The sequence below is a fragment of the Petromyzon marinus genome, chromosome 77 (genome assembly GCF_048934315.1).
Source record: "Petromyzon marinus isolate PM22_M1 ecotype Great Lakes invasive population chromosome 77, UKy_Petmar_22M1.pri1.0, whole genome shotgun sequence".
Taxonomy (NCBI): domain Eukaryota; kingdom Metazoa; phylum Chordata; class Hyperoartia; order Petromyzontiformes; family Petromyzontidae; genus Petromyzon; species Petromyzon marinus.
Genome location: NC_133743.1, coordinates 4664830 through 4681999, shown reverse-complemented (window position 1 = coordinate 4681999; position 17170 = coordinate 4664830). Strand labels below are relative to the sequence as shown.

Below are 17170 nucleotides of genomic sequence, written 5' to 3'. Positions count from 1 at the left end.
CATGGTGATTGGTGGTGATTGATAGTGATTGGTGATTCATGGTGAGTGGTGGTGATTGGTGATTGTTGGTGATTGGTGATTCGTGGTGAATGGTTGTTATTGGTGTTTGGAGATTGGTGTTGTTTGGTGGTGATTGGTGATTAACAGTGATTGGTGGTGATTGGTGTTTGGCGGTTGGTGGTTATTGGTTGTGATTGGTGATTAACGGTGATTGGTAATTTGTGGTATTTGGCGATTAGTGGTGATTGGTGGTTCTTGGGTGGCAGTTGTGGTTGCTTGGGGGTGGTGGTGGGTGGTGGTGGTTGGAGGGTGGTGGTGGGTGGGTGGTTGTGGGTGGGTGGTTGTGGGTGGTGGTGGTTGGTGGTGGTGGTTGGTGGATGGTGGTGGTTGGTGATATTGGGTGATTGATCATGATGGGTGGTGGTGATGATGGGTCTGTGGTGGTGATGATAGGTGATGGGTGGTTGTGATGAAGGATGGTGGTCATGATGGGTGGTGATGTGTGACGGTGATGTTGTGTGGCGATGATGATGATGGATGATGATTATGTGATGATGAGGGGAGGTGGTGGTTGTGGTTGGTGGTGGTTGTAGTTGCTGGTGGTTGTGGTTGGATGAGTTGGTCGTTGGTTGTGGATGGTGGTGGTTGGTGGTGATTGGTTGTGGGTGGGGGTTATTGGTGGTGGGGATGGGTGGTGGTGGGTGGTGGTGGGTTGTTGTGGTTGGTGGGTGGGGATGGGTGGTGGTGGGTGGTGGTGGTTGGTGGGTGGTGGTAGTGTTTGGTGGGTGGTGGTGGTTGGTGGTAGGTGGTAGTTGGTGGGTGTTTGTGGGTAGTGGTGGTTATGGTGGTTGGTGAGTGGTGGTTTGTGGGCGATGGTTGGTGGATGGTAGTGGTTGGTGGGTGGTGGTGGTGGTTGGTGGGTGATGGAGATGGTTGGAGGGTGGTGGTGGTGGTGGTTTGTGGGTGGTGGTTGGTGGATGGTAGTGGTTGGTGGGTGGTTGTGGTGGTTGGTGGGTGGTGGAGGTGGTAGTGGGTGGTGGTGGGTGGTTGGTGGATGTGGGTGGTAGGTGGTTGGTGGTTTGGTGGTGGTGGGTGGTTGGTGGAGATGGGTGGTGGGTGATGGTGGGTGGTGGGTGATGGTGGGTGGTGGTGGTGGTGGGTGGTGATGGGTGGTGATGGGTGGTGATGGGTGGTGCGTGGTGCTAGGTGGTGGTGGATGGTGGTGGGGGGTGGTGGGTGGTGGGTGGTGGTGGGTGGTTGGTGGTGGCTGGTCGTGGGTGGTGGTTGGTGGTGGTGGGTGGCGGGTGGTGGTGGAGGTGCGTGGTTTGTAGTGGGTTGTTGTGGCTCGTGGTTGGTGGTGGTGGCTAGTGGTTGGTGGGTAGTGGGTGGTGGTGGTGGTTGGTGGTGAGTGGTGGAGGTGAGTGGTGGTGGGTGGTGGTGGGTGGTTGGTGATGATGATTTATAATTGGTGCTGTTGATGATAATGATGATTGGTGCTGGTGATGATGATGATTGCTGCTGGTGATGATGATGATTGGTGCTGGTGATGATGATGATGATTGATGCTGGAGCTGGTCATAACGCTGATGATTCGTGCTGGTGCTGGTGATAATGATGATTATTGGTGCTGGTGATGACGACTGATGATTGGTGATGACAATGATGATTATTGCTGATGCTGGTGATGATGATTGGTAATGAAGATGATGATTGTTGCTGGTGATGATGATTGGTGCTGGTGATGATGATTGGTGATGATGATGAGCATGATGATGAGTGCTGGTGCTGGTTATGATGATGATGATGATAATTCGTGCTGGTGAAGATGATCATGATTGGTGCTGGTGATGATGATTATTGGTGCTGGTCATGATGATGATGATGGTTCGTGCTGGTCATGGTGATGATGATGATTGGTCCTGGTGCTGGGGATGATGATGATGATGATTGGTGCTGGCCATGATGATGATTATTGGTGCTGATTATGATGATAATGGTTCGTGCTGGTGCTGGTGATGATTATTGGTGCTGGTGATGATGATTGGTGCTGGTGATGATGATGATTATTATTATTGGTGCTGGTGATAATGAAAGGTTGGGTTCATAATTGGCCGGTAGAATGAGTATATAATGGCCAGGTAGGGTGGGGTCACTCACCAACTCATCCACTCATCTTGTGTGTGGTGATCCAACAACCCCCGCCTAGATTTCAGGAGCCTTCCCCAAACCGCAATTAGACTCATTCACTCGCCCACGCACTCATCAAGGTACACACCCACTCATTCACTCACCCATACACTCATCAACTTACAGACCCACTCATTCACTCGCCCACGCACTCATTCACTAAATCACCCACTCATTAACTCACCCACCCACTCATTCACTCACCCATCCACTCACTCATTCACTCACCCATACACTCATCAACTTACCCACCTACTATTTCACTCACCCACTACTCATCCACTCACCCACCAACTCGATCACTCACCCATTAATCATTAACTCACCCACCCACTCATTCACCGCCCCCCCCCCCCCCCCCCACTCATTCGCTCACCCACCCACCCACACATTCACTCACCCAACTATTCATTCACTCACCTACCCACTCATTCACTAACTCAACCACTCACCCACCCACTCATTCACTCACCCACCCACTCACTTATTCACCAACCCATCCACTCATTCACACAACTATCCTTCTGTTCACTAACCCACCCAATCCACTCATTCACTCACCCACCCATTCACTCACCCACCCTTTCACTCACACACCCATCTACTCATTCACTATCACATCTACTCATTAACTCACTCACCCACCCATTCACTCACCCAACCACTCATCCACTCACTCATTCACCCACCCATTCATTCACTTACCTAACTACTCATTCACCCACCCACTCACTCACTCATTCAGCCATCCACTCATTCACTCACCCACCCACTCATTCACTCACCCACCCAAAGACAAAGGTTCCCACAGGACAGCCTGCACAGACTGTCGGGGAAAGTGCTGTCAGTAGCGAGCAGCGCTTCCTATGAAGGCCGCCACTGTGGGCACACGAGGTGGGTGAGGGTGGTCGTCACCACCACCGCGCCACGGCCGCCTTTGTCTCTCTCCCCTTAGCGACGACGTCCACCGCTACGCATCACGGCACCTGGTGGCTCATTTGAGGCCGAGTCGACCTAGGGAAGGAGGCCACCACCAGCGGCACCGGCACCTAGCCTGGCACAGCAGCAGTCAACCCATGTCACCTGCTGGGTCTGTCCCGTGACCTCCTCCTGCACATAGCCTGGCACAGCAGCAGCAGCAGCAGTCAACCCATGTCACCTGCTGGGTCTGTCACGTGACCTGCTGCACCTCGCCCGGCACAGCACGCGCCGTGGTGACGTCACCGTGGCTTCGTGACGAGAGGGGGTGAGGGGGGGGGCAAGGGGGGTGACGTCACGCGTCTTCAAAAGCGCGGGAAACCCCCCATCCCCGTCTCGCCCCAGCAATGGCGGCTGTCTCTGAGTCGTCCTCGCGGCCTCCTCCGCCCGCGATGGCGCCTCGGGCACCGCGGGGCCACGCGGATCGACATCGGTGAGGGGGATCTGCGCGTCTCGCTGCTCCTCACCACCTCGTCAACCTCCACCTTACCTCGTCCCCCTCCTCACCCAGCACCTCGTCCCCCTCCTCACCCATCACCTCACCTCGTCTCTCCTCACCCATCACCTCAACTCGTCTCTCCTAACGTAGCACCTCACCTCGTCTCTCCTCACCCATCACCCCACCTCGTCTCTCCTCACCCATCACCTCACCTCGTCTCTCCTCACCCATCACCTCATCTCGTCTCTCCTCACCCATCACCTCACATCGTCTCTCCTCACCCATCACCTCAACTCGTCTCTCCTCACCCATCACCCCACCTCGTCTCTCGTCACCCATCACCTCACCTCGTCTCTCCTCACCCATCACCTCGTCTCTCCTCACCCATCACCTCAACTCGTCTCTCCTCACCCATCACCCCACCTCGTCTCTCCTCACCCATCACCTCACCTCGTCTCTCCTCACCCATCACCTCGTCTGTCTCCTCACCCATCACCTCGTCTCACCTCACCCATCACCTCACCTCGTCTCTCCTCACCCATCACCTCACCTCGTCTCTCTCCTCACCCATCGCCTCGTCTCCCACCTCACCCATCACCTCACCTCGTCTCACCTCACCCATCACCTCACCTCGTCACTCCTCACCCATCACCTCACCTCGTCTCTCTCCTCACCCATCGCCTCGTCTCCCACCTCACCCATCACCTCACCTCGTCTCACCTCACCCATCACCTCACCTCGTCGATGAGATGTTAACTACCTCACCTGGTATCCAGGAGGTCGTAGGTGCGATGCCGACCCTGACGCCTGCTGCTGTATATTTGGAGTCTGCGTCTCTCATTAGGGTTACGGATCTGGGGCACCTCCTCACCCTTCCGTAGCCCGGGGGACTGTCTCTACACACAACTTACATCTTTACTTGAAGCTTTCGTGACTGCAGGAATTAATATTCTTGGGGCTTTTGGTAAAGTCACGTAGATAGGTGAAGAAAAATAACAAACAAACTACGACGTTTCGATCAAAACACAAGCAATCGTCATCAGGAGGAAACAAGGAGGGGGAAAGCTGCTGATGCAGGCCGTTTTTAAAGTCTTTGACGACCGCTTTTGTTGCGATCGAAACGTCGTAGTTTTTTGTTATTTTTTGCTACTTTCTTTGAACCTATCTACGTGGTGACTTTACTGAAAGACCCAAGAATACAAATACAACTTATTGGTTAGTCAGAATTCATCAGCACCAACCTGTATGTTGAACCTCTTTAGCGCCGTACGTAGCCAACCGTGCAAATCTGTAGGTCTCTCTGGGTGTCTATAATGAGTGACCCATTGTTACTTAAAAAAATTGTGGCAACGAAGTGACACATGGTAATAAAAGCAACAGTTAAAATGTGTTGGATTTAGTAATGGCATGCCAAATGATGAGTTATATAGCCTGAAAAATATGGTAAATACAAATAGATTTTACAAGGAAAAGTGATTTATATTTACTAAATATCTGAGCAATGGTAATTTAGATTTACTAAATATTTGGTGGAATCTGATTAATATTTATTAATGATCTGGGTGAAATTGATTTACATGTACTAATTGTCTGGGTGAAATTGATATAAGCTTACTAAATATCTGGATCAATGATTTGGATTTATTAAATAAAATACTTATTGTCTGTTGCCATAACATTTATATTTCTAATCCACCCATTAGCATGCCTTCATGGTGCCACAATTCACTTACGTTAAGTCAACCGAGCACCATGAAAAAGATAAGAACTATGAAAAGGAACAGCAGGTTAACATTTATTTGTGCAATTGTGTCTCAACATGTTTATCCAACATATTACAAGTACAAAATAAAGAGGGGCTATGAAAAAACAGACAGAAATCATGTATCTGTACAATAGGGATACAATACCTGAAGTCTATTAATGATTTGTGGGCATTACAGGCACAGATTACTTTTTTGGATGTGATTCAAGGTTTTAGTCTTGTTAGTGCACTTAAATTATGACAATCTTTAAAAAAAATCTGTAAAGATACTTTCATAATATTTCTTTCTTATGTGCGCAAATTGAAATCCTAAGGGCCAATGTGTTTATAAAACAGCTAAAAGAGATTAAAACATCACGTGAATTGATCCACAATCCAGGTGGACCTATCTTTTTTAACATGCACAATTACAAGCATGGCTTCCTAACAAGTAAACTAGCACAGCCTACAGATGTTCCTTGCATCTTACATCTATTCCTTTCGAACAAACACTTGCAATGGCCTAGGTCAGCGTCACATCAGAAGAAAGCACAATGTTAGAACACCAAAGAAACAGCCAAAAAATTTACGCAAACATTGAACAAAAATAAAGATGGCTTTAAATGACAAATCGGTGCATTCTCTGATAGCCTATCAGATGTATAGGCCTATAACGCAAAACTTTGACAGTCAGACTCGGTTATTAGAAACTATAAGCTACCTCTGCATAACAAGCTTTTAAGCGCTGTCTACTACTGCACTGACCTCTCGCTCCTTTGCTTGAATAGGCCCGTAAAAACAGCGACCTGAACAGTTAGAACAGTGACTTAACAATTCCCTTTCATTTTGCAAGGGTCGCTTTTCTAAAGCTAGTAGTTTATTCTTGAGGCTGTTCACTTTTGGGGACAGCTTTGAACAATCCAGCTCGAGGAGGAGTTTCTGGAAGACTTCCAATGTGTAGCTGAGCTCCTTGTGATAGGCAAGATTCAATGCATAAGCCAACCCAACGAGCATGAAGCAAGTCCTTGGAAAGTTACCCAGAGCAGTCAGAACTTTCATGCCCTCTACCACGATACCGATGTCTTCGGGACCTTCTGAAGTATTAGTCTTGATGTTGTAGATTTTCATCCTTTGTAGAGCAAGGTCCTGCGACACAGTCTTCATCAGCATCCTGAAATAGCAATAACAATGTTTAGTTCAGACTGTACAGCCAAAGGAGAAGGTCAAAATGTAACATCCTCCAAATGGCTTCCACCCCTTTGGACATGAAAAACTGGGGCTCTCATAGCTATTGCACATATTGCACCCCATTCACATCAGCGTTTTTGAAAAATCTGAGATAATGTACTTGTGTAGTGAGTTCCGGAGACACTTGTAGACTCCACGTATTTATTACACACACCCCACTAACTACTGTACACTAACTACTCGTACAGCCTATCTCACGTATTTCTTCCACACAGCCTATCATATGCCGCCTACGTAGCATGCCTATTCCGACTACGCTCCAGGTCCTCCGGCTATGATACCTTACGGGAGGCAGTCTAACCTGACCCAGCCAAGGTACAGGTCCAACCACTGGCTCCTCAGACCTGGCCCTTACAAGGACATCAGGTAAGAGAGTCCCAGGGTCCACCACTGGCCTCACAGAGCCCCGGCTCTTTCAAGGACAGCGGGGTTAGGGGTCCAAGGTCCTACTCTAGCAGGTCTTCAGGCTTCAGTCTTCAACTGCCACGAACCTCTGCAGAGGTCCGCCTTATATACGGTTCTCAGCCGAGGGGCAGGGCTCTGTGGGATTGTAGAACACCCCACAGCCCCCACCCGTTGAGAGGGGCTGCGGGGGATTCTAGAACCACCCCACAGGCCCCCCCCCCCCGCTTCTGGGTTGCCTGTCGTTGTAGGCAAGTGCAGCCGCAGCCCACAGTGGAGCCATGCCTTGTGACGCACGGTCCATTTGTGGTTGGAGGTATGTCGGCCCGTCAATCATTCATTGGCGAGCTGCCTCTTGGTCGTGTTCGTCAATGCAGCCTCCCGTGCTTCCCGGAGCCTATCGAGGTTGAACCAGAGCGATTCCTCGATTCTATTAGCATCTTTGGAGGGGACCAAGCCCAATTGGGCCTCAACAGGGGGTTCGTTGTCACGGCCATACATAAGAAAAAAGGTGAAAACCCCGTTGATGCGTGGGGGGGCCTCACAGAAATGCTCAGCAAATCTGCAAACCTGTTCCTGGGGGTCGGAGATTGGATCACCATTTCTTCCCCTAATGATGGTAATTTGGTGTGGCGCTGCAGGTTACTTTTTTGATGGAGTTAAATAGGGAGTTGTGATCGCGGGCCACTGAGGCAGACTCCATCTCCGTAGCAACCCGCGACCACCACCCATCCTTGCAGCGCCTCACGGCTCTCCGAACCTCCGAGCGAAAGCGGTAAGCCTCATCATTCTCAGACGTGGAATGCTGTAGCCGATGAGAGTGGGCCTGTCGCTTTTTCTCAACCATCCTGAACACCTCTTTTGTCAGCCAGGGTCTCTGGGGAGGTCTGGACCGCGTACCCAAAGCAGCCATTGCAGCTGCATGAGTCACAGTCCTAAACCTCGCCGATTTATCCTCGACATCAGGAGGAGTAGGGGACGATGCCAACCCCAGCCGCACGCGGTGATGAAATTCTCACTTGCAACTTTCATCAGCTGAGACCAGGCCACTTTAGGTTGGAATGGGGTCCTGGGTATACACCCACCACCGGAGTGGAAGAATGGCAGGTGCATCTTACAGATGACTAGTCGATGGTCAGAGGGCAGATCAGCTCCACGGTAGGTCCTGGTGTCAAGTACATGGGCATCCACTGGTCCGTCACTATGTAGTCCAGCAGATGTTCTTGCCTGGACCCGGCATGCATCCATGATGTTGTGTGGATGCGCCAATGCCAGAACAATGTGTAGGTAATTACAAGCCCATGGGCTGCACAAAAATCTAGCAGCCTCCTAGCGTTATTTAGCTGATCTGGCCCATGCCCTCCAATCACTCCAGACCAGGTGCCAGCATCATGACCAACTCGGGCATTGAAGTCACCCAACAAGATGACTCTATCCCGAGGGGCCACTTTAGCTAGCACCTGTGACAGGAGGTAATAGCAGGCATCTGACTCATCGGCTTTGCCTGTATCCCTCCACGGATGTTCGTCTTCGGTGGGGGCATAAGTAACCACGACCACCAATCCTCGCCTCCGATTGATGGGAAGGCGAGCCCAAAGTAGCCTGGGGCTTACAGCTTCCCCACACCTCACCGCCACGCTCCCACGCCCCCTTCATTCTTCTGTTCAAAAGAAGAGCCACGCCCTGTTGTTTGGCAGTCTGCTGCCCCGAGTAGAGGACTGTCCACCCCTCATGGTGACAGGAGCCAGAACTGGTCCACCGGACCTCCTGAATGCCACAGATATTCAGGCGGTACCGGTCCAGCTCCTGACAGAGGAGTGGCAGCCCCTCCTCCGCAGTGAACGTTCGAATATTCCACGTGGCCAAACGAAGTGGCTTTTCATTGTTTCTGGAGGAACCCCGAGGGTAGACATTCAATCTCCTCGCTCCGCCAATTGGGGTTTGGCCAGGAGACGTCATAGACGCCTGTCCCCCCGGGGCCTCCAGCACAAGCTTATTAGTTACATATTTAAGTCGTAGTTTCGTGGTAATCTTTTGAAGGTGGAGGGGTTACCAGCCCCTCACACCTGTCCAGAGCCCCCGTTTAACCCCTGCGGTGGTCACAGACGCCATGAGGGGAGGAGCCATTCGGAATTAGCCCTCCCCCCAAAGCACTGTCCACGATAGAGTTGCCCGTCCGGCACCGTGAGGAGGTAGGGGTTGTTTTGCCGGACAGGCACCCACACACACACACACATGTCAGGCCACTCACATTGATTGTCCACATAGAAGCTGCAACCAAAATCGGTGACTCTCATGTGGCCGGCCTGAGAGAGCATCACGTTGTCCTGGACGCACACAGGGAGGCGAGGGGAGGTCACGCTCAGAGGTTGCCCTGAGAGCGGTCAGCCAGCAGTGGATCGAACCACAGCACGACCACGAACAACGACAAAGGCAAAGGTCCCCTCGTGCAGCTGCTAGCAGGCTGTAGGGCCAAGTGCTGTTAGTAGCGAGTAGCAGCACTGCCTATGAAGGCTGTCACTGTTGCACACACAGAGGGGGTGGGTGGCCAGTACCACGCCCGGCCGCCTTTGTCTCCCCCACTGGGCGATGTTTACTACACCACCGCTACACCAGGAGCGAGCGTGAGAGCGTCGTGGGGAGCGTGCGCGCCCCCAGAGTGCCCTCCGCTCTCACCGGCTTGGATGACCGCGTGGACGATGCCGTGGGACTTGGCGTGGGCCAGGAAGTGGACGATGCCCCTGGTGTACGACCTCAACGCGGCGTCGTCGATGCGCCAGATCACCGCTCGCTTGCTCAAGTCGTAGAGGCTATCCCGACGGCGGCAGCTGCAGCAATGACGACGATAACGATGATGACGATAATGAAGATGATGATGACAATGATGATGACAATGACGATGACAATGACGATGACAATGACGATCACAATGACGATGATAATGACGATAATGATGACGATAATAACAATGGTGATGATGCATTCTTCAACAGCTCCAGCACGATACAGTTGTGTCCGCGGAAGTGGAACGAGAGCAGGACGCGGATGACGCCATGCAGCTCAGCACTGCCCTCCCCCTGCAGCTCCGTGATCACCTTCAGCTCCATCCTCTGCATCTCCATCTTGGTAGGGCTGCGTGCACACAGCAAGTCTGTGGGTCTCTGTGGGTATCTATGGGTGTCTATGGGTGTCCATGAATCTCTATGTGTGTCTGTGGGTCATAGTAGTTTTACAGCGGTAATTATCTTAGTGAGATAGTTTCAGTTTATAGTTAGAGAGTTTTTCGGAGGTTATTATCATTATTGTTTACTATTATACTCATTATTTTGTAACTATGTATTTACTTCCATTTATTATCTATTATTGTATTCATTTCTAATTATGACTGTGGCCGCTGTGTTAAGACCACCACCAACAACACCACCAGCACCCACCCACACCACCACCACCAACCCCATCACCCCTGCCCCAACCCACTTGATGGGCAGTGCCAGCATCTTGACAGCCACCAGGAATCCCGTATTGTGCTCCACGCACCGCAGCACCACTCCCTGCCCTCCCTCGCCAATCTTCTCTTGCACCTCGAAGCGGTATTGGTGCTGGTCCTGTGTGTGACTGTCTGTGCGAGTCTCACAGGGATATAGTTGTGGGTCTCTGTGGGTGTCTCTGTGTCTGTGCATCTCACTGGGATGTAGCTGTGGGTCTCGATTGGTGCCTTTGTGAGTCTATGGGTATCTCTGTAGATCTGTATGGGTGTCTCTCTGGGTCTCTGTGGGTGTCTCTGTGAGCATAAGAGGGATGTATTTGTTTTCTTGGTTGTCGTAGCCAGAGGTGCCGCCAGAAATTCTGGGCCCTATGGAAACCAAAATGTCTGGGCCCCCTACATTTTTTACAGGTAAAATTTAACCCAATAAACATGCCCAGTATAAAATTTTGATTTAAAGCTTTCGTGACTGCAGTAATTCATATTCTTAGTTTTTTCGGTAAAGTCACATTGAAGAGAAACAACAAAATAACAAAATATATATAAAACAATAAAAAATTCTCACGACGTTTCGACCATAACTCAAACGGTCATCATCAGGTGTGTTGGTTTGCATAAATTTATTTTTAAACGGCACATTTATTTATTTATAAAAATAAAAAAAAACGTTGGCGTCACGCGCAGCGATTGGCAGTTTGCCCAGGACTAGTCCATCTATTTTTTTGAAAAGAGGAGGGGGGGAGACGAAATTTTTTTATAATGTATGCTGTCTGAAAGCCACTGTAAGCATGAACAATCAATCAAGAACTGAAATGATTTATCAAATCTTTCCAATGATTGCTAAGATAGAATCCATCTTCTCGGTTGAAATTGTCTCTGTGCTTGTATATGTGGATAGCCTCATGAACGAATCTCTCATGGAAGCCAGATGGCTTACAAAGAACCTCCGTCTTGGAAAAGTCAATGGCATGTGAGCCTACTGAATTAGAACAATGATCTGCTACGGCCGAGGTGTTGGTCCTACCGTGTTTAAGGTCTGCTTTATGTTCACGAATGCGGTCCGAGACATGGCGTTTGGTTTCTCCAATGTAACTACTACCACAGAGGCAACTTAGTTTGTAGACACCAGGGTATTGTATGTCCGGAATCACATCTTTTACAGACGGAACCAGATCACGGATTTTATGTAATGTGTTGAAACGGACCTGGATCTTGTGTTTATTCAAGATTTTGGAGATCTTTTTTGTGATCCCAGCAATGTAGGGTAAAGTGATGGTTTTGAAAGGCTCCTCAAGAGGGTTCTTCTTCATGGTTTGAGTGATAGCTTTGCGGATTGTATAGTCGGAGTAACCATTAGCCCTAAGAGCTTGGTGTACGTGCTTGAGTTCACTGCTTATGTGTTCCTGGTCGGATATGCATTGGGCTCTATGATACAGAGTCTTGATGAGAGAATTCTTCTGTGATGGATGGTGGTGGGAATCCGGTTTCAGATAAGCATCCGTATGGGTAGCTTTCCTGTAGACAGAGTGGCTCATTGAACCATCAGGTCTCTTTTTAATTAGGACATCCAAAAAAGGTATCTTGCCATCTATTTCGACTTCCATGGTAAATCTGATGGCTGGGTGTATGGAATTGATGTGGTCGAAGAATTGGTCTAGAGCAGGCCGGCCATGTGGCCAGATGACAAAAGTGTCATCCACGTACCTCTTCCATAAGGTTGGGCGCAGAGTGGCAGTCTGGATGGCGTCAGTCTCAAATTTCTCCATGAAAATGTTAGCTATAACTGGAGAAAGGGGGGAGCCCATTGGGGTGCCCTCAGTTTGTTTGTAGAAAGTTCCATTCCAAGTGAAGTATGTATTGGTTAAACAGTGTCTCACCAGGGGGGGGTACCTCAGTGTTTAGTCCTTGATGAACCAAGTCTTCAATGATTGCAATGGTGTCAGGTACAGGAACCTTGGCTGGGTGTAGACAGAGTGGCTCATTGAACCATCATGTCTCCATTTAATTAAGACATTTAAAAAGGGTAGTTTGCCATCTTTTTCGACCTCCATGGTAAATCTGATGGCTGGGTGTATGGAATTGATGTGGTCGCGGAATTGGTCTAGAGCAGGCTGGCCATGTGGCCAGATGACAAAAGTGTCATCCACGTACCTCTTCCACAAGGTCGGGCATAGAGTGGCAGACTGGATGGCGTCAGTTTCAAAATTTTCCATGAATACGTTGGCTACAACCGGAGATAGGGGGGAGCCCATTGGGGTGCCCTCAGTTTGTTTGTAGAAAGTTCCATTCCAGGTGAAGTATGTGTTGATTAAGCAATGTCTTACCAGGGGGGGTACATCAGTATGCAGTCCCTGATGAACCAGGTCTTCAATGATAGCGATGGTGTCAGGTACCGGGACTTTGGTGAACAAGGACACCACATCAAAACTGACAAGCAGGTCGTCTGGGGACAGGGAAATACCCTTGATTGTCAATACCAGGTGAGTAGAATTTAGTACCGCAGAGGTGTTTTTTCCAGTGAAAAGTCGCAGTATATCAGCAAGAAAACGTGCCAGTTAATAGGTGGGGGAGTTGATAGTAGAGACGATGGGACGAAGGAGTATATCTTCTTTGTGTATCTTTTGAAGGACATATAATCTTGGTGGTCTGGCAGCAGAGGGTTTCAACGAAAACTGTTTGGTCTGATCAATTAATGCTGTTGAATCAGAGATGATTTTGTTCGTTTTGGTAACCAGGCTGTGGGTAGGATCTCTTTTTATTTTTGTATAGCTGCCATCATTGAGTAGTTCTTGAATTTTGTTGTTATATTCTGTTTTGTCCATGATGACAGTGGCATTACCCTTGTCGGCTGAGAGGACGACAATATCATCTCTCTTTTTTAATTGAGATAATTCAAAGCGTTCATCTTTGCTGATGTTGCTAGGTGGCAACTTAGCGTTTTTGAGGGTTGCAGTGATTTCAGATCTTGCTAGGTCTGCAGAGATGTGACTCAAGCCCTTGAGTGCAACGTCGACATGGGCAAAGATATCATTAACCGGTATGTGTCTTGGTGTGACAGCAAAGTTTAGACCTTTAGCTAAAACGGATTTTAGACCATGAGAAATGGAACTGTTACTGCGATTAATTACGACTTTGTTGACGTCTATCTTTTCGGTGTTTGGATTCGATTGTTTGTTGGAGAGGTGATTGAATTTGGAAATCAAATTGTCCCTACATTTGGTCGACATAGTTGCAGCCGAAGAGGTAGTCATATTGTCTACATGTTTACATGTTCCCAATCCGATGTAGACATTGTTGCTGTTAATGTTAAGTGTGATTTGTAGACTGTCTTGTCTAACTGATCGAGTTCGGTGTGTGTAAGTCTGACACCTCATTCCACACTCAAATTGGTTTGTCTAAATATCACACTCACCTCTACCCACACACACACTCACCTGGGTCTGTTTCACTGTCTCACTCACTTGTCTTCCAACACTCACTCACCTGGGTCTGTCTTTCTGTCACACTCACCTCTCTACCCACACTAACCTGGGTCTCACTGTCTCACCTCCCTTCAAAAACACTGAATTCCTGCTGAACAACACGCGGTTCAACCCACAAGCACTTGGGAGAGCTAGAGGGCTCACATACCATGTCCTTCACAGTCCTGTAATGCGTTTTATTTTTATTGCCCTAATTGAGTTTGGCAAAAGCCTGTGCGAGACTTTGAACAATGTACACACAGGACCGTCCGTAGGGGTGCAAGGCCAGGGGAAAATCCCAGAATGTGGGCCCCCGACGCCTTCAAATTCCACCGCAAGTATTACATCTGACACCCCCGTGACATTGAAGCGCAGGGCCTCCCAATGCTCGCGGCCCTGGGCGGTCGCTCCGATTCTCCGTATCCAAGGGGCGATTCTGTGTGCACAATGCAGACCTTGTAAAAACATGGTTTTATGAGGGCCTCATGCAATTTAAGTACAGAACCACATTACTGCCATGTGATGGTTTATTTTTCGCAGTCATTGACGACCAGGCTGAGATCATGAACTCGCTAGACTTGAGAACCCACTTTGATCACAGGCAGGTGCCTGGATACAAACCCAGTTACTCCGTGGTCCCACTTCAGTGCTCTGACCTCTCGGTCACTGGGCCGCCTCTAAACACCCCCCATGTTAAATACATAAGTAGCAACCTGTATCGTGAGCAGCAGCATTCTTTGAATACTCTGCCAAAACAATTTGAATTGTGGAGTGTTGGCACAATTTCACAATTGCTTTATCATACCTCTGGTTGCAGGAATAATTTCTACAAGACCGAGTTCTAGAGAGCCCCTTTACAGGATGTTTTCTTCTACTCTTCCACATTGGGCAGATATTTTAGAAGGAGTACCCACACTTAAACACACCACATGCACCTTGCTGCTTGATTGTGGCATACCCATTTCTACTGATTGGTGGACAGAGGCAGGGGGTTTAAGAAACTCAAACATTTGTTTCAACTGCTGTGGCAGGAGGGGAACGGATGGGCAGTGGGGCAGGGAGGTAGAGGGGCAGAGGAGAAGAGGTGCAGTGGAGCAGAAGGGCAGTGGAGAATTGGAGCTGGGGAGCAGTGGAGCAGTAGGGCAATTGAGCAGATGGGCAGTGGGGCAGTGGGACAGCGGAGCAGAAGAGCAGTGGGCCAAATGGGTAGTAGGGCAGTGGGGTAGTGGAGCAAAGGGACAGTTGGGCAGAGGGGCAATGGATCAATTGAGCAGTGGGGCAGTGGAGCAGTGGATCAGTGGGGCAGTGGAGTAGAGTGGCAGTGTTATGAAGGAGGCGAATCACCTGAATATCTTTTCCCACCGACATTTGTATGTGCTCTAAAGAAGGACCATCTCTCAAAACGGCTCTCATTATATATTTGTCCTTGTACCTCCACACAGCTGGAAAACCGCACACCCGAGCCAAGGCACATTTAACCAACGCAGGCAGCGCTTGCAAGCAATTCAACGAGATTTTGTCATCATGGGTTTATTTTACAGAGTTTCTAGTTCAAACAACAACAATGGTATTTAACCGTATTATTTACAGGGTGGCCCTGGGGCTTGCCATGTGGCAGGTGTCGTCCATTGTCCGATCCAGACCCCTCCAGCTCTCTCACCCTGGGTCAGCTGCCCCTTCCATGTCCTGGAAACCATGGCAAGGTCATCCCATGAGTACTGCCTGGATAAAAACCAGCATGGAAGGGGCCCAGGGTGGGGCCAGCTATGCTTTTGGGCTAGTCCCGTGTGTGTGTGTGGTGTCTTGGTAGCAATCGTTCTCCACTTCAACAGCTGTGGTCCCAGTGGCAACGTCTCTTTGGGGAACCGTGTGGTAAGTGTGTGGCATGTATCACGGGGTGGGTGGGTAGTATGGTGATAGTGGTCATGGTTGGCACCAATCCACGACCACCACCATCACCCCTACTGAGTGGTGGACATGCCACCACAAAGCAGCACGCGGCGGAGGAGTGAGGTGATCGCTCTTGCCACGTGAGCGAGGCCCCCTCGCTTCCTCTTCTTTCCCTGCATCACCTCCTCCACCACCTGCACCTCCTCCATCTCCTGCTCCTTTGTCTCGTCCTCCATTTCATCTTCATCCTCCACCACCATCTTCTCCCCCTTCTCTGTTTTCTCCGTTCTCTCCTCCTCATCCTCCGCAACCTCCTCGTCCACGGAGGTGGCAGAGGTGGTGGCGGTGGTGTCGGTGGTGGCGGTAGTGGTGGTGTTGGTTGCGTTGGTGGTGGTTGCCATGGCGGTGGTGGTGGTGGTGGTGGTGGAGGTGGCGGTGGTGGTGGCGTTAGCGGCAGGGGGGTCGTTGGTGGTGGAGGTGGTGGAGGTGGTGGCGGTAGCGTCAAGGGTGTCGGTGGTGTCGGTGGCAGCAGTGGTGGTGGTGCTGGCGGTGGCTGAGGTGACAGCGGTGGTGGTGGCGTTGTCGGTGGAGTAAGTTGTGGTGGTGGTGGCAGAGGTGGTGGTTGCCGCGGTGGTGGCGGTGACGGTGGCGGTGCCGGCGGCGGTGGTGGCGGTCGTGGCGGGGGTGGCAGTGGTGGCGGTGGCAGTGGCAGTGGCGTTGGTGTCATTGGCGGTGGTGGCGGTGGCGGCGGTGGTGGTGGTGGCAGCATTGCTGGCAGTGGTGGTGATGGTAGCAGTCCTGACGGGGCACTGCTCCTCCTCAAGGTACTTCTCCTCCATGAGGTGCTTCTCCTCATCCTCCTCCAGACAGTTCTTATCAAAAAGCTTCATTTCACGAAGTCGCTTCTCATCCGTGAAACACTTCACTTTAACGAGTCTCCTCTTGAGTAGATAGTCTCTGAAGCACGTCTCCTCTGTGCGGCACTTCACCCTTGCCAGGCGCTGCACCTCAAAGAGGTGCTCCTCTACCATGAGGCGTTTCACCGTCCCAAGGTCCTTCTCCTGGAGACGCTTCACCCCGCTGAAGTCTTTCAACTCCCCAATTATCCTCTGTTCAAGCAAAGATCACCACATTAATATTCAGACATGCACATGCAAACAAAAATTAATACCCACATGCACGCAAACATAAACGTGCACATAAACCCAACACAAATGCATACTCACACATCTTTGTACAGATGCAGACATCCACGTTCACTCATTCAAACTCGCTTTTAACACTCGCATGAATATACAGTCAAGAAAATTTCAAATCAAGATTGAATATATAAAATC

General features: G+C 50.0%; 1 long non-coding RNA gene across 1 annotated transcript; it reads left to right on the top strand.

Annotated features, from left to right (window-relative positions):
• Window positions 1–3501: 3501 nt before the first annotated feature.
• On the top strand, window positions 3502–16777 carry LOC142907320 (uncharacterized). Its single transcript, XR_012930945.1, has 3 exons — window positions 3502–3598; window positions 9992–10124; window positions 16447–16777. It is a non-coding gene; the product is annotated as an uncharacterized LOC142907320 (long non-coding RNA).
• Window positions 16778–17170: the final 393 nt, after the last annotated feature.